At 40.9% G+C, this 12998-nt stretch overlaps 1 protein-coding gene across 3 annotated transcripts in view; it reads right to left on the bottom strand.

Moving 5' to 3' along the window:
• Positions 1-12998, bottom strand: part of Vcl (vinculin) — a 104640-nt gene that overhangs the window by 73585 nt on the left and 18057 nt on the right. The gene's annotated exons all lie outside the window — the stretch shown is intronic.

Below are 12998 nucleotides of genomic sequence, written 5' to 3'. Positions count from 1 at the left end.
GATGAAAATGTAACACTTTGGAGTGTGACCTATAAGGCCAATTAGTTGTGACCAACTAATTGTAACAGGTATGTACCTGTCACCTCAATTGCCTATATTTACTTTGGCTCAAATCAATGTTTTATAGCATGTTAGGCTGATCAATCCTATTATACTGAAGAGCTATTCTGATAAGCAGTTCTATCCAGTGCTAGGCCGTTCAGGTTAAGAATGTATGAGACTGATCACTGCCACTGTTTTCCTGCAGTGGTGATGGACTGGCGATCATTCTGATATTCTTTGTACATCATTCAAAGATGGTGAGCCAGAGTCCAGTGTTTAAGCAGCCGCAGTACCTCCAGAAAAACAAGCACGCCTGGATCCACTGATTTCCAATTCAGTCATTCATTTAATCAAGCACTTACTGAGTACGGCACGTTGTATATTACAAAAATGAGTTAGACTGTCCCTGCCCTTCACATACAAGACAAAGGTTTGCTCAAGTTTTTGTTGTTTGTGCTCCAGGGGCTCTAAGGTAAAAAGGAGGGCTTTTCAGTTAGCTCAGAGATCACAGTATTAGGAAGAGGAGGTGTGCAGAGGATGAGAAGCAGCAGAAGCAGAAAGGAACCACATCATAGAGGGGCTTTAGACAACCGACCCAATGGGCTAAACCTGTCCTGTAAGCAGTGGGAGGTTATTTCATGGTTTTGCGCAAAAGATTGTTAGATTTGCATTTCAAACAGAAAAATTCAGGAAGAACAGACCACAGTGACGAAAACTAGAGTTCATTCACTTAACTAATAAACAATTTGTGTAACATACAATGTACCAAGTATTACAGACAGGGGTGAAGAAAGCACACACAGCCCTGATCCCTTGGTGCTTACTGTCATAGTAAATGATAAAAAGAGGAACTGAGCAGCAGCGGTGCGGACAGAAATAAGAGAGGCGATGAAGAGATGCATCTATAAGACAGGCCACAAGGAGGGTGAGAGAAATCTAGAATGACTCCCTATCTTCTGGGTCAAGAGATTGAACAGATAAGTACAATACGAAGCAAGCCAGATCTGGGAAGAAAAGGGCTTCGCACGAGGATATTCAGATGCATATGTCCAATAAGAAAAGGAACTAACAGTTTCTCCCTTCACTTACCTTGGCCAAAAAAATGGAACTGAAAGTAACAATTGGGTGGGTCTAGATGCCATGGGCCACGAATGAAATCGAGACTCAAAAATAATAATGGATAAGCAGCTGGTTAAAGCATAAGCTGGTAACAAAGAGCTGACAAAAAAATGTCTGAGATAGGGCAAGGAGAACACAATTATGTCATAAAAGCCAAAGGAATAACAATTTCAAAATGCTGGGCATGATGATGCATACCTGTAATCCCAGCACTCAGGAGGCTGAGGCAGGAGGATCACTGTGAGTTCAAGACCAGCTTGAGCTACACGGTGAGTACAAGGCCAGGTGAGACCTTGTCCCAAAGAAACAACAACAACAAAAAAAAGATTTTCAAGAACAGTAAATGGTAACAACTACCAGAGAAATGGTAGTTATGGTTAATGGTTTCCAGGGCACCACAATTTTTAAACATTTGCATCGCCCCAAGAAGACAGACAGGAATGATTAGAAGTCACTATCTGCTTCATTTAGCCTCTAGTCTATTTCTGTCTGTACAGATTTGCCTGCTCTGGTTATCTGACATAAACAGTCACAAAATATCTGCTCTTTAGTGACTAGCTTCTTTCTGACTGCAGCATGCATTAATACTTCATTTTTTATAGCCAAATAATATTACACTGTATGATTATATCATGCTTAGTCTACCCATTTACTCGCTGATGGACACATAAAATATTTCATTACTTTTTGGCTATCATGAAAAACGTTGCTATAAACACACATAAGATTTCATACAGACATACAAGGGGTAATCAAAAGATATAAAGTTAAGGGCCAAGGATTTAGTTCAGTGGCACAAGCTCCTTCTTGGCAAGCACAAGGTCCTCAGTTTGATGCCCATGTGTGTGTGTGTGTGTGTGTGTGTGTGTGTGTGTGAAAAAGTTTTTAAACTTTATTACAGTAAAAGACACAATGCCATTAATCACCCTCAAAAGTCTCCCCCCTCACTTTAAACACCCTTATCCCACTGTTCTTGCTACTTTTGAAGAGTTCTGGAAGCCTTCTTTTCTGAGTGTCTTTACACAGACTGATCAAAGATACACAATGAATGCAGCTGCCCAGGGCCATCCAACAGAAAGGCAGGCTCACAGCACATCAGAGTGTCCTCATCCACTAGATTGGGCACCGTGCAATTTCTGGCTCATCCTCAAAGTCACCACGATAGTGAAGAGTAAACACTTTGAACCAATGCAGGACTTTACAGCAGCCACAAGAGCACCACTAAGGACACAAAAGAAGACTTTCAGCACTGCTTCAGGATTGGCAAGAACAATGGAGTAAGTATGCTTGAAGTAAGGGGGAGGATTTTATGGGAATTAATAGCAAAGTATCTTTTACTGTAATAAATTTTTAAAATTTTAAACATTCACTGTATTTCTCAATCACATCTCATTTCTCTTGGCTATACAACCAAGTGTTCAGTTTCAGGTCATGTGGTTTAGGTGTGGCATGTTCCCCAAAGTTTCATGTATTGGAAGCTTACTTCTCATGATGGCAATAGAATCTTTTCGTGCTGAGCTCGACATAGCTAAGAAGGTGACACAGCTAAACTATACCCCAGCCTCTATGGCACAGAATCCATAAGAAGTAGGACCGAGCGGGAGGTCCATGGACTTCACAAGAATGCTGGTCTCCAAGAGTGAGTTTGCTCCAGAATGAGCTGCCACAGAAGCCTGGCCCTGAGCCTGAGTCCTGCCAGCTTCCTGTACTGTGGTCTTCCACTCCCTCGCGCACCACACTGTTGGGCAATGCAGTCCTCACACAGGCTGACCAAGAGAGCTGCCCAATCTTGGACTTCCAGCCTCCAAAACCACAAACTAAATAAAATTCCTCTTTTAATTTTATAATTTTTGTGGAATAATATTTTAAGATATTTCATTAAAGAAACAAAAAGCTAATCCATATGGACATAGTAGCTCTGTTCAACTGCCTAAGGAAATGCTATTTTCTAGAGAGGCCCACCAGTGATACATATGAATTCCAATCTCTCCACATCTTGGCAACACTTGCTATTGTCTGTGTCAATAGTTTGTGTCTAGGTGCCCCCCCAAGCCTCATCAATCATGGAGGCAGCTGAACCTGGTGCTTGTGATTGACAATGTGAATACTGCACTAGCCCGGAGCCAATATATAATGTAAAGGCAGGAAGTAGGCATGTTTTTCCCCATTTCTGCCCTTTGGCTCTTATCATTTGGGGCTACCACGAATGGATGCCCCCCAGCCATGCCAGCCTGCTTTGGAGCCAGCTGAGTATAGACTGAAATGTCCAAAAGTATACAAAATAAACCTTCCTTTGCTTCACTTTGGGCATCAGGTATTTTTCCTCAACAACAAGAGAAAAGTAACCAAGACAGTCTGTCTTTGTATTTATAGCCACCTTAGTAAAGTGGAATCTCACTGTGGTCTTCACTTGGGTATCCCTGATGGCCAGTGGTACTCTTATGGCTTGTGTCTAGATGTCCCCCAAAGCCTCATGTGATCATACATAAGTGGGGGTTAGATCTGGAGTGTGTCTTGCTGGGATCGAGGGTGTGTCACCACTAAATCAGTCCACTGACTGGTCTCACTCAGTTCTGGGTAGGACTGAGGATCCCACCCTGAGTCTGAGGGCTATCCACTTGTTGTTCACATGCTGCTTACTGCCTTCTGCCCGCCCTGATTTGCCATGGACTTTTTCTCCTCTGTGATGGCCCTCTGCCAAGCCACCTCACCTTGGAGTCAGCCAACTATGAACTGAAACTTCTATAAACTGTAAACCAAATAGTTTGTCTCCACAATGAGAAAAGTAACTAAGACAGGTACTAAGTATTTTTTTGCAAATATTTTTTCAGGTTATGGATTTTTCATTTTCTTGCTGGTGTTCTTTACAGAACAAAAATGATTTTTTTTTATTTTAATGAGGTCCAATTTATCCATTTTTTTTCTTGAATTGCTTGTGCTCCCCCCCCCCCCCGTATAGTTAGGTTTTCCCTAACGCTAGGTCATGAAGACATCTACATTTTATTCTAAGAAGCTTACAATTTTAGCTAACATTTAGGTCTCTGATCCATTTGGAGTTAATTTTTGTGTATAGTGTAAGCAAACAGTAAGTATTGTGTTTAAATAGGAGGAAACCAAGTACCGATAAACAGCACAAAAGGAGGCAAGGAAGCAGAAATGCAGCTGTAAAGCAAGGACCCTAAGTAGGAGCAGGATCTGGTGAGCTCCACCGGGAGGAGCACGGCCTCACCTCCAGGGACAAGGGAGGAGGGCACCAAGTGAAGACGGAAAACTTGATGGGCTCCATCTTTCTAGGAATTTACAAGGCACATTAGCATATTTAAGACAGGGAAACTTCAGTCCGGAAATCTAATTTTGTATAATCCTCCATTCCCCAAATCTACTTGATCAGCAATGATTTCTTTCTTACTAGTATCTATTAATCTGTTAGGCATTGTACATATGCATTTAATCCCAGCACTCACAAGGCTGAGCCAGGAGGATCAACTGCCAAGAGTTCAAGGCCAATCTGGCCTACAAACTGAAATTCTGTCTCAACAACAATAACAAAACCCCATTAATCTATGATGGAGTTAGGATTTGCTGGACACGTTTATGAAACCTAGGCCAGGAATTGAAGACATTATTTTTAAGCACTTTTGGAAGTAAGGGTAATTTTTTGTTGGTCCAGACCATTTCTAAAAATCAAGAAATTTCATAGAGATCCAACTTCTGGAAACTCTTAAAATATTAGAAAAGGACAACACACTGGGTCTGCACACACTGGGTCTGCATTTCAACAAGGAAAAATAAATGCTGGAACCCACATATTCCTTTCGGGAAACATACCTGCAGCACTTCTTGTAACCTTGACATCTGGCCTGTTTCACTCCTTATATTGGGTTTGTCATTCCCATACTAAACCACTTTCTTAGTATCCACACAAAGTGAAAAGTTCAGTGTCTCCTTATCCACATCCTCTCTAAAACATTTAATGAAGGTACTTTTCTTGTGAGATTGGGAATTATTTATGTAAGGAGTGATAAAACAAACACGTAGAACACATAGATCTATTTTGTGGGGCCTGCATAGTATTTTTTACAAAGATTCACATTAAAAAGAAACCAATTTTTCCAGGCTTTCTTAAAAATTAGGGCAGTCTAGCCAGGCACGGTGGCTCATGCCTGCAATTCCAGTACTTTGGGGGTCTGAGGCAGGAGAAGAGCAAATTCAAATCCAGCTTGGGCAGCTTAACGAGATCCTGTCTCAAAATGTAATATAAACAAGGGGGCTGTGGATATAGCTGAGCATGAAGACTCTGGTTCAATCCTCAGTAAAAAACAAGCAAGATACGTTAATATTAGGCCTTATTTCCACATATGCTACAGGTGATAGTAACGTCTTCAATGCAGGCTTCCCCAGTATTCTGCAACTGGCCTAATTCATTCACTGCCTATTTAGCCCCTGCAGAGTTTGTGCCACTTGATTTAATAAACATGACTCAATTTTAATCAGCACAGAGGATGAGGCAAGTTATCCAATAGCTAAGTGTTAACTGAAATTTCACATAAGCCTGTTATTGCACAAATGATGACAAAAATAAGTAAAAGAAAATGCATCATGGTAAACAGAACTGGAATTGGTTTGCTTTGGTTAGTTTTTTTTTAAACAGGGTCTCGCTATGCAGTTCAAGCTGGTCTTTGAACTCATGGTGATCCTCCTGCCTCAGCCTCCCAAGTGCTGGGATTATAAGTGTGTGCCACCACACCCAGCTTGCAGATGATTTTTATTTTCTTTTTAATCTTTTTCTGTACTTTCCAGATTTTTTTTAAAAAGTATACCTTCGGGCTGGGGATTTAGCTCAACGGCATAAGCACCTGCCTTGCAAGCAGGCAGTCGTGAGTTCAATCCCTGGTACCAATAAAAAGGAAAAAGACAAAAAAAAAAAAGTATACCTTGCCCAAAAAAGTATACTCTGCCTTCATCATCAGAAAAATAAAGTCTTATTATCAGAAAAATAACATGTATCTAACATGTATCAACAATACTCTGTAAATACCAATTTACAAAGTAATGAGAAATCACCGCAGCCCAAAAGTGCATGTTTTGACCAATTCAAAAAAACTGACTTGTGCTCTCTTCAGCAGCAAAGATATTAAAACTGGAATAAAATATTAATTTTCATAGGCATCAATCAGAACACAAGCACCTGGGTTAATTCGTATCAGTGGCCAAGTTCTCATGTCAAACAAACTCATCCAATGCCACAGTCGCCTCAGAACTAAAGTTAAGTGGCCCTGGCAGCAGCTATTTATTACAGCCCAGCACTGAGGCTGGGTGTATCCATTAAGGGAGAATAAACATCAGCAGAGCAGCCTCCCTCCTGGAGCCCTACTGGGGAAGAGGCTGTGAACAGACTTGCAACATGCAAGTACTTCATTCTCTCCCTCAACTCAAGCCTCTTTCATAGATTTTGTAGCCACTTTTTTTCTTTTTTCTGGAGAGCCATGGAATTAACAGGAAAACAGATCCCACCACCTACTTTCTCCCCAACACGGTCACAAAGACACAAGACACATTCATTCCTTTCATGCACAGACTTGAGATCTACAGGGTAAAAAAAGAACTCAGCAGTCTAATTTAAATTCTTCATTTTAGAAATAAGGCCCAGAGAGATTATTTGTCTGAGGATAGTTATATATCCTGAACTTGAATCCAAGCCTCTTGGCTCCATTTCTTGTATCCTTGGGCATATTTTCTAACTTCAAATCAAGGCATTTGGTAAGTAGCAAACATTCCCACTCAGCTCAAACCCTATTAAAGTGTTTCCATGTTGGCTTCGAACACAGACACGCAAATGCCACAAAACATAAAGGTCTCCAACTCCTACTCTTTAGTGCTGCCACAGTGACAGGAAATCAAGCATTAAACATAGAAAGATAATGGCTTCCACTCCCAATTTCCTTTTGTTTTTCCAATTTTCTTAGGTTTAAAAGGTTAAGTGACAACTCAGTATTATTCGCACTAGTTATACATAAGTAGCTATTGCTTATTCATAAATACTGATGGGCAGGAAAATGTCACTGGATGGTCTTCAGGTAACTCCTAGTAAATGCTCCAAGTGGAGAGCAAAGTCTTTATGGAATTCGTAATTTCAGGTGTGAAAAAGTCTGTTCCCTCAAAGTCATGACACACAGTGTCATGCAGAGTGTTCAGGAAATTAGTGCCCACTGAAATAAGAAAAGCAGTATTAGCAAAACATGTTAACATTTAATTCTACCAAGTTACTGCACACATATATTCTTTAACTTCTCAATTAGTTTTAATTCCTGCACAATTAATGCAGAAAAGCATTGCCTTATTTTCATTAGTTCTTTAGTATACCTCTAAACTCTTAGAGTATTAAGATGACCAGCTAAGCAGCACTCAGAAGGCTGAGGCAGAAGGATTGCTGCGAGTTTGAGACTAGCCTGGGCTACAAAGTGAGCTCAAGGCCAGCCTGAACTGCACAGCAAGACCTTGTCTCAAAAAGATGACAAGCGAAATTCCTATGTATCTTTTTTTCTTTTAAGACAAGGTCTCAGTATGTAGTTCGGGCTGGTCTTATATCAGTATGCACCCCAGGCTGGGCTTGAGCTCACAGAGATCCTCTTGACTCAGTCTCCCAAGTGCTAGAATCACAGGCCTCCACACTCCAGCTTCATTATTAAAATATTGATAAAAACCTGCTATAAATGCCAAGTGATTTTAAGAATTTCAGACAACCCATCAAAATCAAGCAATATCCAACTTCCTCACGGCTTTCTAACCAAACCTACTCCTCTTAAAGTATTTTTCCACAGAAACTGGAATTTTTTTCAGCTTTAATAGCCAAAATAGCAAGCACATTTTCTGGTCTACAGTTTTAGTTCACAAATCCACAGAATTTCAGTGCCACTGTGGCCTTTGCAGATAAGCCTGGACAGGTAACTACCACTTATAACAATCTCTCTATGGAAAGTAATTCCAAACAACCAGCTTGTAATTGAGGGGTTGAGGTGCAACCTATTTTCATGTTAGGAGCCCTAGGTCCTACCCCTCATCTTGGAAGGTAACATGCAGTAATGGATAGAATTGGGGCTTTGGAATGAGGCAGTCAGAAACTCACCTTGTGCTGTTAAGTAGTTCAGTGTCCTTAGCTAAGCAACTTAATGTCTTTGAGCCTCAGTCTCCATATCAGTAAAATGGCAAAGCAAAGTCTCTTTCAGGGCTACATAATGTAACACACATGGAAATCACCCAGAATGTAGCCTGGTGGCTAATGAGTATCAAACAAACAATGGTCCTTTTTTCTTTCTCCCTGCCTCCGCATTTGTGATTTGTGGTTTGTGGTTTCAGTTTTCTTCTTTTTTTTTTTTTTGTCTTTTTCCTTTTTATCGGTACCGGGGATCGAACTCACGACTGCCTGCCTGCAAGGCAGGCACTAATGCTGCTGAGCTAAATCCCCAGCCCTCAGTTTTTTTCTTTAAAAAATTTTTTTTTATTTTAATACATCACATGCTGTAAGTCAGTTCTTTATCACATCAATAAATCCTCATAACGACTCTAAGATGTAAATACCACTGGCTATTCCATCTTACGGAGGAGGAACAGAGGCACAGGTTTTGATACGTCTAAAATCGTTCAGGTGGTGGTGTTCACCTAGCACACCCATGCTCTAATCCTAAACTGAAAGAAACCCCAGCAAAAGTGAAGCTGCTCATGATACTGTGTCTTTTTTAAAATGAAAGAGATCCTGAGTTTGGTGTTGCATGCCTATAATTCCAGCGCTTGGGAGCTGGGTCATGAATGAGACCAGTCTGGACTACCCAGTGAGTTCAAGACCAGCTTGAACTTCACAGGGAGGCCCTATCTCAAAAATCAAAAATGTGTGTACCACCGACTTCGTGTGATTCTGTCATTCCACAGAGCTATCAGATGGCAAGAAGAGTGAAAAAATGCCAAGGTCATGCTGGGCAAATACAAATTGTCAGGATGCAGTTCGACCAACTCTTGTCCAAATGTCATGGTTTTCCCAAAAAGCTAGAAGGTTTCCGGAGCCCAGATCACTTCAACTCACTAAGGCTTCAACTCCTCAACTGTTGCTTAGGAAAAATCAACTGAGCCAACCTGCCTCAACTAGCTTTTAAAATTGAACCACAGCTGGTGTGGTGACACACAAGTGTAATCTCAGCACTTGGGGGACTGCGGCAGGAGGACCACCAGAAGTTCAAGACCAGCCTGGACTATATAGTGGAGAATTTCTTTTAGAAAGGTAATTTTTTGGGGCTGGGGATTTAGCTCAGCGGCATAAGCGCTTGCCTTGCAAGCAGGCAGTCGGGAGTTCGATCCCTGGTACCAATAAAAAGAAAAAAGACAAAAAAAAAGGTAATTTACAAAAGCTTTCTTTCTTTCTTTTTTTAACAACATCCATGGAGATCTTGCTTAAAAAATAAACAAACAAACCAGGACTGGCCCAAAATGTAGTTTTTTTAAAAAAATTATAAATATCCAAATTTGAAATAATATGCAATGGCCAAAGTTTTGAAAAAAGAGGTAGGGAAACGGCTCAGAGGCACAGCACCTATCTGGCAAGCGCAAGGTCCTGAGTTCGATTCCTAGTACCCCAAAACAAAAAGTTCTGAGAAGTCTTTATTAATGTTACGATCATCCTGCTTATTAATTGGAGACTATCAGAATCTCCTTCACAATAATAACTGAATTTGACTCCAGGCCACAGTAAGCACTCTGACATGTTAAATTAGAGCCACAAGCAAAATTACACTCATTCTTTGCTCAAGCTACAAACACATTTCTCAAGGGCAGCCAGAAGTGGAAATTCCATGTTTGTCGAATGGCCAGGCAGCTAATTAAAATGCTCATAGAGGAGTCTTTCATGGTACCTATAGTAAGTAAGTTTCCAAATTTTTACCTGCATGTTTTTCTTCTAGATTTTTTGTTATTTTCTTTCTGTCAATTGTAAACACAGTTTAGTGTAACCACATATGGGCTGAGCACAGACTGGGTTCTAAACTTGCTGAACAGTGAAATATGAGAACGAACCAAACTGGCTATGCTGTAGGGATAGAAAAAGCTGTAAGCCAGCCCCAGCCATACTATTTGTGTTCATGCCTTTCACAGATTGTATTTCATCACTGCTGTTCATGTAACATTAATAGGTTGGACACAGCCTCAGGCTAAGCCATAAAAAAGACATTTACAGGAATATTATGGTTTCCTTTGGTTTCACTTCCTGATACAAAATATCAGTATTACAGTCTCCATGTTGAACTGCTGCCAATGGGCACCACAACCCTGAGGAAGTTCCAGCCCTCCCTTCTCAGATAACTTATTCCCAGTTAAGCAAAAAGAAGGCACAATCATCATCAGTGTGAACCAGGACAATAACACTGTGATAAAAGTCCGTTCATCTATCTAGTTTTGTTTTTGTTTTTTGAGACAGTCTCACTATGTAGTTCAGGCTGGTTTTGAGCTCACTAGGTAGCCCAGGCTGGCCTCCAACTTGTGATAATCCTCCTGCCTCAGCCTCCCAGGTGCTGGGATTACGGGTGTGCGCCACCATGCCCGGCTTAGTTTGTTGACTGCAGATCAGAGATAATGCCGCCAAAGCACCTGAACACTAAACTGCAATCCTTTTATCTTCAGTAGTTATTAAATACCAAGTTCAGTTCTAATGGCTCATGAAAAAATAATGTAAGCCTGCACTGGTTCATAAATTGAAAAGTCTAAATGGAAGATCTGACAGCAGACTCCCCGGCAATCAAGAAGAGAATATGTCAGGTTTTCACCAGTGAATTGTAACATGTGGATTCCTACCTTAGCACCTAGTGATCAATAAAGACATTAAAGGCTTACATAATCAACACACAATTAGGTAATTCTCCAGGGCAAACCCAAGTGCACTCTCCAGGGCACACACACTTCATCAATTACCAGGTAGATGTGATGTAAATGTCCTGCAAATAGATGATCCATTAACAGTATCACTCAGCAGTGCCATATTTTCTCTTACTTGTTTCTTTGTTTGTTTGTTTGTTTGTTTAATACAGGGTCTCACTACATAATTCAGGCTGGCCTGGATGGACTTCAATGATCAGCCTTCCTCAGCCTCAGCCTCTGGAGTGCTGGGAATACAGCCATGTACTCCCACACCTGGTTCTTTTTTTAATGATAGTAAACTAGAGGTGCTTCCGGTCTCACTTATACCTAGCTATGTTTACATAAATTCGTTCTTTAGTGTCTGTGTCAGAACCTTCCAGAGCAGCGGGACCACACGGATGCCTGCTGAGTGCTAAGGGAAGGAAGCGGCATGACTGAAACAGTGGATAGTTACTGGGGCCACGGTGGCCAGTGTTTACAGTGAGCCTTGAAGCACAGGTATAATCTCTGGAGGGACAGAGGCATCTTAGAAGTGCTGTGTATGCACAGAAGTGAGAAGCACTTGTGTTTGCACGTAAATTGCACAGCAATCTCAGTGAGCCTCTCCAGACTTCACAGGAGGGGCAGCCCGTTGTGCAGAATCAACACTGGATCCTGACCTTAGCTTTTCCACTGCCAACACTGTGCTTCAGACACCCTGCTGATTTTAATTATGGAAGAAAATAAGGCTTTTCTGGTGTGCTTTTGTTTGTTTGTTGTTATTGTTTTTGGTTTTTTGACACAAGGTTTCCCTATGTAATTCAGGCTGGCCTCAAACTTGCAGCAATCCTCTTGCCTCAGCCTCCTGAGTGCTAAGATTACAGGGATGGGCCACCATGCCTGGCTGGGTTTTCTCATTTTTAAAATGAGAGCACTGGATTAGAACATCTTTAGGGTCTGTTTCCAAGTCTATACACCTACAAATCTAGGTTGTAGGTTGACAACATTTTTCTAAAAAGAGGCAGATGGGTAGTAAATATTTTAGGCATTGTGAGCTACACAGTCTCTGTCACAAGTTTTTAACTCTTGTTGTCATACTTGTGAAAGCAGTCACACAAAATATGTAAATGAACAGACACAGTTTGGGTTCCAATAAAATTTTATTTATAGATGCTAAATTTTTAATTTTGCACAATTTCCTGTGTCAATATTGTTCCCCCCCCCCCAACATTTTAAAATGCAAACTCTGCTCTTAGCTTCTGGACATTTCAACATTCCACACAAAGCCTGTAATTTGCTGGCTGCCACTCTCCTCAGAGAAATAAGATCAGGAAGGAGCTCCGGGCATGATGATGGCCCACAAGTGCTAGAACAAGAAGTTTGTATTAATCTAGGGGACAAAATAAAGGAGGCTTAAAAGGCTTTTCTGCTCAAGAAGGTGTTACGATTAGAGCAGTACTTAAGATCTCCAGATTTCCTTGGCAACAATGGATGAGAGGGAAAGATTAGAAGAATAATCAGTCTAATACAAACTAGCATCTCTAAGAAAAAAATAAAGATAGATAGATATGGAAGGAAAGAGCAATAGGACACTCTTTTTTAAAGAAAAAAATACTTAGCTTTGAGTATAACTAACAGAGACCACCAGTTGTGGTGGTACACACCTGTAATTCCAGGACTCAGGAGGATCACTATGATTTTGAGGCCAGTCTGGGCTACACAGTAAATTCAAGTCCAGCCTAAACTATACAGAAAGACCTTGCCTCAAAAAAAAAAAAAAAAAGGCAGGGGGGGGGGGCCTGGGGATTTAGCTCAGCGGCATAAGCGCCTGCCTTGCAAGCAGGCAGTCGTGAGTTTGATCCCCAGTACCGATTTAAAAAAAAAAAAAAAAAAAAAAAATATATATATATATATATATATATATATATAAAATGCCAACTTCCAGATAGGAAAGAGAATGC

The sequence above is a fragment of the Cavia porcellus genome, unplaced genomic scaffold, assembly GCF_034190915.1.
Source record: "Cavia porcellus strain 051 isolate PalLab524CR breed Dunkin Hartley unplaced genomic scaffold, mCavPor4.1 scaffold_28, whole genome shotgun sequence".
In the NCBI taxonomy this organism is placed as follows: Eukaryota; Metazoa; Chordata; class Mammalia; order Rodentia; family Caviidae; genus Cavia; species Cavia porcellus.
The sequence above is the reverse complement of the archived record's forward strand: the minus strand, read 5'-3'. Positions and strand labels throughout refer to the sequence as shown.